At 37.0% G+C, this 12061-nt stretch overlaps 1 long non-coding RNA gene across 3 annotated transcripts in view; it reads left to right on the top strand.

Moving 5' to 3' along the window:
- Positions 1-11381, top strand: part of LOC110990855 (uncharacterized) — a 45824-nt gene extending 34443 nt beyond the window's left edge. For 2 of the 3 annotated variants that reach the window (XR_015423881.1, XR_015423882.1), the window contains exons 5-12: positions 1394-1454; positions 2018-2168; positions 3059-3164; positions 3597-3696; positions 4144-4231; positions 5104-8042; positions 9047-9182; positions 10399-11381. This is a non-coding gene — a long non-coding RNA (uncharacterized LOC110990855). The remainder of the gene's footprint in view (positions 1-1393; positions 1455-2017; positions 2169-3058; positions 3165-3596; positions 3697-4143; positions 4232-5103; positions 8043-9046; positions 9183-10398) is intronic. The other variant, XR_015423883.1, reaches the window with a different exon arrangement.
- Positions 11382-12061: the final 680 nt, after the last annotated feature.

Here is a 12061-nt window from a genome sequence, read left to right as displayed (position 1 = left end):
ATGTTACTGGTAACGAGGAGGATGTACATGTAACTGTCAAACTAAGTTGTCAAGAACACTTTTAAAAATCACTGTAATTTATTGATATTACCAGATTGCAAATTCATTAATTTTGTATTTTAACATCCACTCCTTAATATTCCTATTCACTTAAATATGATTTGTATAAAATAAAATCTTTTTTTTGCTGTAAGTAGACCCAGTACAGGTTTTGACTTCTTGTCTGACCTCCTTATCATGTAACTATTACAAATACTATCATTACAGTTTTCTCTCCCTATGTGCATGTATGTAACTACATGTTCTTATAGTATGGCAATATGTGAACCTAAAACCTGAGCCCAGTTTTCTTCCCATGTGCATGTATGTAACTACATGTTCTTATAGTATGGTAATACGTGAACCTAAAACCTGAGCCCAGTTTTCTCCCCATGTGCATGTATGTAACTACATGTACTTATAGTATGGTAATGCGTGAACCTAAAACCTGAGCCCAGTTTTCTTCCCATGTGCATGTATGTAACTACATGTACTTATAGTATGGTAATACGTGAACCTAAAACCTGAGCCCAGTTTTCTCTTCCCATGTGCATGTATGTAACTACATGTACTAGTATAGCATGGTAATACGTGAACCTAAAACCTGAGCCCAGTTTTCTTCCCATGTGCATGTATGTAACTACATGTACTAGTATAGCATGGTAATACGTGAACCTAAAACCTGAGCCCAGTTTTCTTCCCATGTGCATGTATGTAACTACATGTACTTATAGTATGGTAATACGTGAACCTAAAACCTGAGCCCAGTCGAGGATGTGTGGGCTTGGTCAGTGACAGCCGGTTGTGGGGGGTTTGGTAGGGATGGGTTGACGATGGTTGGAATTTATTTTGAAAATATACTGTATGTATTGACACTTTCAGTATCTTGAAAGATCTCAGACCGAATAAATATTCAGTGGAGGTTTACAACAGATATATGAGGGATCATATGTGTATAGATATAGTCTGAGCCAGTTCCACATTCCCGTCACTTCAGGCATGAACTAGATTATATTTTCAGACCGATTTTTCATACAGTTTATTTAATGTGTGCTTCAGTCTATGAATCTATTCAAACACACATTGTCTTGTGTTCCTTCACCACTTTAATGTGTGCTTCAGTCTATGAATCTATTCAAACACACATTGTCTTGTGTTCCTTCACCACTTTAATGTGTGCTTCAGTCTATGAATCTATTCAAACACACATTGTCTTGTGTTCCTTCACCACTTTAATGTGTGCTGGAGTCTATTAAAATACACATTGTCTTGTGCTCCTTCACCACTTTAATGTGTGCGTCAGTCTGTGAGTGTATTCAAACACACCTTGTCTTGTGTTCTTTTACCCTGATAGAATGCTGGACATGCCTCATGGATAAGAACTTGAGTTTCTCCTGCCCTAACGGCTGCATCAGGTAAAGATGTCAATGGCTATGTCGTCTGCTCGAATGTCCTGAAGTCTTGGATAATGGCATTACAGATTGTCCAGTAAATAATTGGATGTGCAAGTACACAGACTGTCTTGAGTCTCTTCATGTAAGAGGACATATGAAAATAGGGTCAGGTTATCTGTATATGTAGACACATCTGATGGGATAAGCCACAGTGCTTACCCCGTCTCATCAACTCTGGCTGATTTTATCTGTGCCTGGACACAAAGTCTGAGACGTGTGGAGGTACAGTGTATGTTGAACTTGAATTTAGCCACTGTTGTTGGCCTCTTTTGGTAGCAAATATTGCTTCTTGGGTGTGTCCCAGAGTGTTGAAAAATACAAGATTGCAGGAAGTAATATCATACAATTCAGTGTTGGTACATGCATAATCAAAACTGCTATAACAGACAGGTATACTGAACAAACATGTACCTCTTGGCTCCTGAATTTTCTGTGTACATTTACTGAACATGGAAACGTTGCTTTACGTAAAAGAAACATCTAAAGGACTGATGATAATGACTTAAGGACACTTCTACTTTCAGAGGGGCTACTGTCAGCACGTGTCATGATCTGTATCGTTCATAGGCACATGTATAATGGGTGAATGGGTGGCTGTGTAGACCAGCCACTGAGTACCCGGAGGCAGTACGGGCAACGCTGATGTGGAAACTCTTGCTGGTTATCGCTACAAAGGTAAAGATTTTTACCCTGTAAAAAAATTATAGTGGAAAGTACATATGCGGGCAGATTATGTTTTGCCACTAAACTTAAGGAAATCTTCATTACATAGTTTTTGTTTGCTTTCAATTGACGGTTCCTGACACATCTTTTAAAGCTTCATGTTAGAAAAGGATACTACCATGACCATACAGCATTTTTGAGAGATGACTTAAAAGTACCCTGAAGGTGAGATATGGATGATAATACCTTGAAGAAAATCCACATACATGTATTTCAGTGTTACTTCTTTTCAACTTGATTTCTTCGTTGGAAATGTTTGCCCCAAATCCTCATTCCGAAAAGATTGTGAGGCAGGTTGCTCCCCATATGAATGGGGAGTGGATTTGTGGGTAACCGGTTATCGCTTCAGGGAATTTGGCATGAATGCTGTCATATTGTTACATTGTGTTCATTATCGTGACGCTGCTCTGTATTATTCAAATGACTCTCAGTCAAAAACTACATTAGCTGTATATTTTTTAAGTCAATATTTGTGGCAGAAATCATATGATTATAATTACAATTAAAATTATATATGTGGACAAGGATTCTGAAATTCAGAGAAACAAGTGTACATGTAAGGATCAAACTTAAGAAATGATTAACACACAAAAATAACATTGTAATGGTTGACTGTGAACTTTGCAACAGCTTTTCATCAAATCTTTAAAAAATACTAGAACAAGTATATATGCACAGGTTGAAAGTTGCATTGGTAAGTCATTGCATATTAATATTTAATTGTCATGGGCTGTAAAAAGTGGTTGGAAGATTATTCAGGTTCATTGCACCTTTGCTTTTATTTGGTCTGTGACATGCAATCCATGACAAGAAGCTTATTTGAATTTGTTTTTTTGGGACAGAAACTCACCCGCGACTGTGTCTTTCACAGACTGCAACGGACTCCATGAGCGAGTCTCTTCCAGGGCAGCTCCTTGAAAGAACTGATCATCAGTTACATGTACAAGGGTATGATAAGGATAATGCTTGAAGTCCAAGTGAATCATATCAAATAATGCTTGGATAGAACACAGTTGTACTGGGTTTGTGAGAGGTTTTGGGAACTAGGTGATTTACTTTTACTGTATAGATTGGTTATTTCCACTTTTCACTTAAAATCGAGCACCCGAAAAGTCACAAGTATTACCTGTGATTTATTCAGTAGAAAAGAGCCTGCATTTGGCACACTCAGAGAGGCTTTCTTGAATATTTAAATCCAGTAACAATCAAAACTCAGTGTCCACATAATTATGCACGCACAGAACACTAAAGACAAGTCCTTGGGCTCAGCAATGGTGTTCCATATTGTGCAGATTTTCTGCAGGGGAAGTGGTTGGATGTCAAAGGATGAATTAGAATACTGAAGTTTTTATTATCATTGGAAACCAATCCCTTTTCCAGAATACTACGTTATTTTTTATCATGGGAGATGGGCTGGTTCTGGATGTATGCGCAGTTATCAAGGATGTTGTCAAGACACCACCTCTGCCTGTTACTCCTGGTATGAAGATCTGTTGTTTTTGTTTCATGAGTTTCATTGTTTATTTATTGAAAAATTTTTAGACTTTACATGTACTTTTGAATTTGCCGTCAGTCTATTTTTAAGTCAGCCTTTTCAAAGTACTTTACATTGTGAATTTACAAAATATCAATGTGACTGAATGTAAATTCCTTTTAAAACTATTTCAGTACCAAAGAAAATATTCTGTATTCAAAGACAATTTTTTGTTCACCCTAAAAATATTTCAATGTTCAAAATTTTGTGAGATAATGTAACCTGCTCATGTTCTTTTTGGCTCAATTCCATGTATCAAGTTTACTTGCTAACAACTAATGATCATGAACTGTTCTAAAGGGCCAAGAAATCTTCTGACATTGAAAACTAGTTCTGCTGTAAGTTGAACTGAGTAGTGCCATTGATAGATATGCTTTACCCTTTTTTCTATAGGTTGTATTGAATACGTGCCATCCTTGATCTGAAGTGGGTTGGGCAAACACAGCACAGATATTGAACTAACTTGAGCAGAGAAAAAGTGGTAATGCTTGCTATGTTGGATGCAATCAGAAGGTTGGACAAACCCTCCACAGATTCTCTATCTTGATTGGCCAAGAACCAGTCACGTGGCTTTGACTTTATTGCTATCTGGCATTTCCCGTCCAAAAGAACTCTACCTGTTTCAACTGAGGTACTATACCCACAGTTACCAAAGAACTGTACTCATTGCCTGTGGCATTGTGTGCAAATGCATACCGAGGTGCACACAGCTAATTACGTGCATTGCAAAGACCTTGCACAACAAGAGTTTGGTTCAACTATTTTGCGAAGAAGTAGTTTGGAAAAGTGTTTTTTTGTTTTTTCAAATAGACATAGTTTTTATTTGTGTTTTTATTAAATAAATCAGTTACCAATTACATTTAAAGAGAATCTGTGGGAGAGGTGTTATAAACCAGTCTCTGTTGGTGATCCAGGGAGTTTTCTAGTTTTCCTCGGCTTTGCTTCAGGAAAATCAAACATTCCACGGATCACCTGGAGAGGTTAGTTATACTGCACCATTCAAAGCTGTCAGTATTATTTTGTATGAAAGGAAAATAAAAGGACGCGATGCTATGAATCATAAGCCACAGTCTTTGAGTCATTAAGAAAATTGGAGCAAATCTTACATATTTGTGTTTCAAAGGTTTATCAAAGGCAATCTACTGTCACTTATCAAAGATACCATGCAGTGTTTGGACTGAGAAAATCTTGTACGAAAAGGTTATGTCTTAGCGTGTCTCGGAATCAAATTCTGAGTGGCTATAGCTTTTGTTCTTGCCATTGACACACTGCAGTAAACAGTCACAGAAGTGACCTTGTTTGATTACTTTCCCAGCATCTGACATTTGCTTCTTTTCACTTGTGTTTTTCTAGGTTGATACAACAGTAATCTTTGGGAATTGTCAGGTTTCCTGAAGCCTGCCCTGGGAATGCAACCCAGCAGCCCAATCAGTGTGACGGTGCTTCCGATGTGGAGGGTGCTGATATGGGGTGCTCGCCACTGCTCGAGTCTTGCAATTTTGTTCACATTCTACCTTCCTTCATCTCTTTTAAAAAACGATGAGAGGTCCTTTCTCACAAGCACTGAAAACACGGGTCCTATGTGGTGAAATAGCTTCAAACTGCATGGATGTTATGTCTCTTGAAAGTGCACCCTTGTCTCCAAATTGCACGGGTCCAGCACGTTTTCTGCATGGATTGAAACCTCCTTCCTTATTCCATCATCAGTGCATAACCAACGCAAGTATCACTGGGTAAAGCATGCCATTATCCTGAGGATATTGTGTATTGACATCTATCTTGCTCTTGCCTTTGTGCAGAATAGCACACAATATGCTGCCCATCAATCATAGCCTTGCTGCCATCTGGTTCTGTACACACATTAGCATTGTGTTTCCATTTTGGGGGGGGGGTTGAAACCAGACTTATGAAGTTGGAGCCTTCCTTTCCCTTATAACAATTATCATCCGGACCCATGAATGAAAACAAAATGACAAATTATTGTGGGCAGTGAAATTTCTGACTTTCTTTCCCTTTTGAAAGATTTCTCTTGAGCCAAATTCAGAAAAAAAGGAACAACACATTCACAGCAATTCCAGGGATCAAACTAGATACATCACACTTAAAAATCTGATGTCTAACGGATGAATTGTTCTACTCCATTCACATGAGAAATTGTTTAGGTTAGAAAGTACCAGTTTGGAGCTGTATAATCTTTGATGGCAACAAAGTTACCTCTAAGCGGCAGGGACGATTTGGTGCCAGTGTGGCTACTCGTGAGTAAGAGCCAAGGAATCTGTCACAAAATTGAGATCAACCTCTAACAGTCGAATGCTTCATCATAATTGGTTTCTTGCACAAATGTTCATGCATAAAAAAGCAAGAGTATAGGTTGGAAAATTGCTGAAAATATTGCAGTATCAGTGATAGTGGTGAAAATGTAGCAAAACCAGGAACATTTACCAACGTGCTGCATATTGTAGGTATGAAAGCCTTCGATGAAATTGCAGGCATCCCTTGCATCAAACACCATGCACCAACCTTTGCAGGTGTGTGTTTCCTGTGCTTGTGCCATAGAGCCCTTTGTGGCTTCCACATTTTCCCAATGCTTATTTGTGCACGATATTTGAGTGTGGCATATTCATGAAGGAAATAAGAAGCTGGTTCTTTGTCATAAACTTTTCTTAATTAGAAATTTGTGCATTGGTCAGCTTTATTTAAGATGTCTAAAATTATATCTTTAAGGTGTATCAAAAATGAAAAAAATAGCAATACAAAATGGATTGGTAATTGATTGGTAATGGATTGGTACGCTGAACTTCTGAAGCTGACCATTTCAAGTACGGTTGCACGGGAAAGCTTAGTTTATGAGCTCTCAATTGATCTCTATAATCACAGATAAATAAAAGCTATTAGCCTGTCATAACAAAAGGTAAACACCTGTTTCCAGTGTGGGGGGTTAAGTGTGTCACCATCAAAAGCACATAAAATCTTCCTTATGTGCTTAAGCACAAGTAACTTGTACAACTGGGCCATGATGTCTTGAGACGTCTGTGCTGGTCACAGGACAGTGCCGCAGGTCATTGTCTTATCGCAGTCGGAAGAAGGCAGAGTGATTTTCCCTCAATGATGCTGTGGAATGGCCTCCTTGGTCATCTGGTCTTATACCCAGTGATTATTTCCCTTTATTTATGTATAGGAACATCATGATGTTGTTGTGTTGTGATTCCGTATTCTAAATAAAAATCAAGGTCATGTGCAACAACCTAGCAGTGGTGTGACAAGCAGTCCAAGAAATGCACCACTGCTGTGAAATTTATTGTAAATAGGGAACATAGACGCGTTGAAGGTGTTGCTGAATGAAGAGGTGAATCATTATCCTTTTTTTCTGAATAAGTAGTTAATTCCAAAGAAAGCTTGTGTATTTTATTCACAAATCCAGTGCCAGAACGTGTAGAAAGCTCAGAGAACCATCAGCCCTATCAGAGAAAAGGATGGTTTTACGTATTAATCTGTAAAACAACATTGCTTAATCATCCATAATGGCAGATATGCAAGTCAGGCATCAACAGGAAACTTCTAAACTAGCGGTATTCTTTCAGATGCAACCACACAGTGTTTGGCATCATACTTTTGATGTACTAATGCGTTGTAGTGCTGAATTTCACTTATTTTTACATACAATCTGTCTAATGATTTTTTAAACTAACTGGTGATGGGTCTTTCCTTATCCTTTGTTTAGCTTTTATTTTAAGCAGCACACAGTTTAATTAGAAGTAACTGTAAGAATGTAACTAACTAAAGGTTGTGAAACCTTTATTTCGATTACACAGTATAATTTTGCACAAAAAATGGTGAAGGGGGTTATTTACCAGCACCAAGTGCACGTTCTGTTAACATTTAGCTTCATGTATATTTTGTGTACATCTTCGGAAAGTATGCACAAGGAGCTGGAAACGTAAACCTTGGGTTTGGGCAGATTTGGGGCACACCTTTTTTGAAAGGGGGACAGTTACATTTTTTTGTGGGGGAGGGGTGGGCCCATAAAATTTTAATCTTTTGTCACGCAATGTTTAATGGCCTTTCTAGAATATACTATTAGAAGGAAGGAAAATTAAACGGCCCCCAATGTTTTTCTCTGTATCAATAAAATGCCTCTTTTGCCTCCGCCCTCACCTTTGGTAGGTCAATAATAAGGCTAAAATAGTTGTCTTATTTTAGTTGTCTTATTTATGTCTTGTTCTTTTTTATTTCATTGACCTGCCCTTGACCCACACCATCAACATATTTCGGGAAGAATATGTCAATAAAAGGTATTGTAACTGTAGTCTCTGTCAGGTGTGTGTGCTGTTTGTTGATTTTTAATTTGATTTATTTGAATTTGCCTATTTCCTTTTTGTTTTGTTTTATTTTTTTAATTGTTATTCGCTCGTGTGTACAAAATAATCAGTTCTTTTACTTTTCCAAAACGTTCACGCAGTTTTTTGCTTTTTCTCTTGGCGTGTCTCAATCAGGATCTTGAAGAACTTAGTTTCGTAATATTAGCAAAGAGAGAGGTTTAATGTGTTCACTTTTTCGGTAGGATAATTCCACTGTAGGCAAAATGCCCTGTATATTTATTTAGATCACATATAAACGTTTATCTGCGACTGCTGGCTTCGCCAAGTGCTTCTTTTATTGGATGCCTTTAAAAAAATACCAAGGAGTTCGAGAAAGATCGTTTAAGAGTTTAATTTGACTAAAAGTTGGTACAGTGAGTCATCTGATTGCACATCCAGATAATTCAAATTCCCTAGACTTAAGATACTGCGCTATACCTCGTGATTCGAGGCAAGCTTTTGCGTAGCGACCTCCGTCTCTGAAATGTAGAGTCCTTAAATTTGTGCCGTTCTTGTCCATTGAAAACAGTGTATTGGTGCAAGGGGTCTCTTATGTAACTAACAAAAGCTTGCCCCGAATCAAGAGTGTCTTTAGTGGGGAGAATTCAAATTGAATTAAAAGAACTAACAAAAGGCTCGTTTGATTTAAAGCCCCCACTTCGGCAATAAAAGAAAGCGCATACTTCACGCCGTTCAGTCTTTGATACGTTCTCTCAACGTTCCCCTAGACGAACTTAAGAATGAATAGCATTTGTTACGCACGATTTTCTTTGACGCTGTTCCAATTATTTGTTGCGTCCCATCGCCGCATTTGGTCCAGTTGTGATTTGCAAAGGCATCATGCGATATACGAGTAGAATGTGTTTTGTAGGTAGGCATTTATGCAAATTTTGAAATTCCTTTGCCTGCACGTGGTAACCGGACATGCGCATTTCTAGATCGACGTTTGCCTCGCCCCCGAAGCTTGCAACATTTCGGCATTTGCTGCTCTGACCTTGCGTCACGAAACATCTCCCGCGAGGGCATCCAAAACGTGCCACTTTCAACAGTTTCAACGAGAGAGGTGTCATGACTGTAAGTATCAAATGTGAAAACGCATTTTCAACGTAGGCCCGGTCCGTTTACTTTCTTTTTTACTCCATTTATCGAAGTTAAAGCAAAAATGCGACCGGGCGTTATCAAGTCGCAATTAATTTGTGGAACACGAACACGAGTAGTGCTGTAACTTTACTCGCTCAGCGCCTTAACACAAAATGAATTTGATTGTGGTCAATTCCCGTAACTGACGTAACCGAGCTTATTTTACGTATGCAAGCTGAGGCCCTATTGGCCGTTTTCTGGGACCTGAAGTGCATTGTATCGGATACTTAACAGAGTCCACTCTTACCAGCATGGGAAAATAAGTCAGAATTCTGAACAGACAAACAATATACTTCGTTTTGGAATTTAGTATCGAATGTAGTTGGCAAAAAGGCTCTTGAAAAACGTGTCGAGGTTAAAATATGACTGGAAAATAAGATTTCGTCATGCAATGTTAGGTTACGCCCCGGATCTCCGGTTAACGAAACAGTGAAAATCTGATTGGAAGAAAAATCCCTAAAAATAAACGGCATTTTTCGCACTTTTTGCTGTGAGACAAATTTATTGTTGCCTTTGAATGACTAGAATTCCGAGCAGATTCATTCGTTTTTGCAATCCAAGATCCGTTCTGTGAAACACCTTAAATTCTTTTCTTCCGAAGAGTTCCACAGGCGGACGCCATTAATTATTCAGGGCAGTGACTCATAAACTGTAAGAAAGCAAACACGCGTCAGGAACAGTTAAATGGACTAGGGGAAATCTAAGTCTTTACTTAGAAAACACTCCGAATTTTTCAGACGAGTCTCGTGGGGTTTTGTGCACAGGCTGCCTCCGTACAAGAAAAGAAACCATCTTGTTAGGCTAATTAACCCATTTATTGATGAAGAGTAAAACCAATTTTGATCTTGAGCATTTCCCACGTGGCATAAACTGAAAAAGGTAGAAGACTGATCCACTGAGATAAAACTCGCGCTTCGATGCAATTAGATTTACAGAAGGGAACAAATTTGCCTGCATTTCCACTAATAGTCATACAGTGTATTAAACACTTTGCTGTTTCACTAGCATCATTGACAATAATTTGTTGATTCTTGTGTGAATTGCTTTTTATTTTCTTGAGATGCTATTTGGGCATTTTCAAGACATCATTTTGTATGAAGTAAAGAATTCTCATTGTCTTTTCTGTGTGTCTTGTTTGCTTTTGCTATAGAAACAGTCACCACGTCTCCATGTTCCAGGCCACCACTGCAACGAGAGTGTAGACTGCAATCTCCTCCAGTGAAAAGGCTACTAGTACAGACTAATAGAGTAGTAGAGACTCATTGATCGTTGTAAGGTAAAGCATAATTGTTAAAGTAGTGTCTTATCCCATATTTTGGAAATGTAGAAAACAAAATGGCCGAAATTGTTCCTAACCACATGTTTTAAAGTTGGAAAAATAATTGCTGCTAATGTGATTTTAACCCCAATAAATGAGTATAACTGACTAGAACTTCACAATTACTCTGGTATTTATTCAAAATTCAGTATTTTCAAATAAAACAAAACAGGTAGAAATATGTTGATCCCTCTGCCCTAATTAAACTTGAAATTAAACCATAATGAACAGATTCTAATTGAATGGCATTACTTGGAGGACATGCAACATGCTATTAAAATTGTTCCTAAAAATGGCTAAAATTGTTCTAACCCTTACGTCTTGAAAGAGTATAATTAAAAGCATAATTGTTGCTAAAATTGTTCTAACCCACATGTTTAAAAAAGTGAATTGTCTGAAACTTGTTCTGAAAATTGTTCTAACCTCTCATGCTTTGAAAGAGTAAAATTGGAAGAATAACTGATTCTAAAATGGTTCTAACCCCCATGTTGTAAAAAATGTGAATTGTTTGCAACCTTGCATTTAATATTGACATTAAAATTGTTTTAATCTCTCATGTTCTAAAAGTGGTAGAAAAGTATATTTGCTGCTAAAATTGTTCTAACCCCCATGATCTAAAAAAGTGAATTTTTTGCAAATTCGCATTTAAAAATTGACATTAAATTTGTTCTCTAACCCCCATGTTCTATGAGTAAAACTGCAAAAATAATTGCTTCTAAAATTGTTCTAACTCCCATGTTAAAAATGTGAATAACTATGTTTTAAAAAAGTAAAATTACAAGTATATTTGCTAAAATTGTTCTAACCCCCATGTTGTTAAAAATGTGAATAACTGTTTTAAAAAAGTAAAATTACAAGAATATTTGCTAAAATTGTTCTAACCCCAATGTTTAATTAAAAAAGTGAATTGTTTGCAACTTCGCATTTAAAAATTTACATTAAATTTGTTCTCTAACCCCCATGTTTTAAGAGTAAAACTGCAAGAATAATTGCTACTGAAATTGTTCTAACCCCCATGTTAAAAATGTGAATAACTATGTTTTAAAAAAGTAAAATTACAAGTATATTTGCTAAAATTGTTCTAAACCCAATGTTTGATTAAAAAAGTGAATTGTTTGCAACTTCGCATTTAAAAATTGACATTAAATTTGTTCTAATCCCATGTTCTAAAAAAAATTAACCTGTTGCAACTTTTCTAACCTCTTGATTTAAAAGGTAGTAGATAAAATGGCGGAAATTGTTCGTAACCCCATGTTTTAAGAATAAAACTGCAAAAATAATTGCTTCTAAAATTGTTCTAACCCCCATGTTGTTAAAAATGTGAATAACTATGTTTTAAAAAAGTAAAATTACAAGTATATTTGCTAAAATTGTTCTAACCCCAATGTTTGATTAAAAAAGTGAATTGCAACTTCGCATTTAAAAATTGACATTAAATTTGTTCTAACCCCCATGTTTGCAACTTTCTAACCTCTCGATTTAAAAGGTAGTAGAT

Source organism: Acanthaster planci, unplaced genomic scaffold (assembly GCF_054643075.1).
Source record: "Acanthaster planci isolate LZ-2023a unplaced genomic scaffold, COTS_SCS Contig25, whole genome shotgun sequence".
Taxonomy (NCBI): Eukaryota; Metazoa; Echinodermata; class Asteroidea; order Valvatida; family Acanthasteridae; genus Acanthaster; species Acanthaster planci.
Note: the sequence above shows the minus strand (reverse complement) of the source record. Positions and strands in the feature narration are given on the sequence as shown.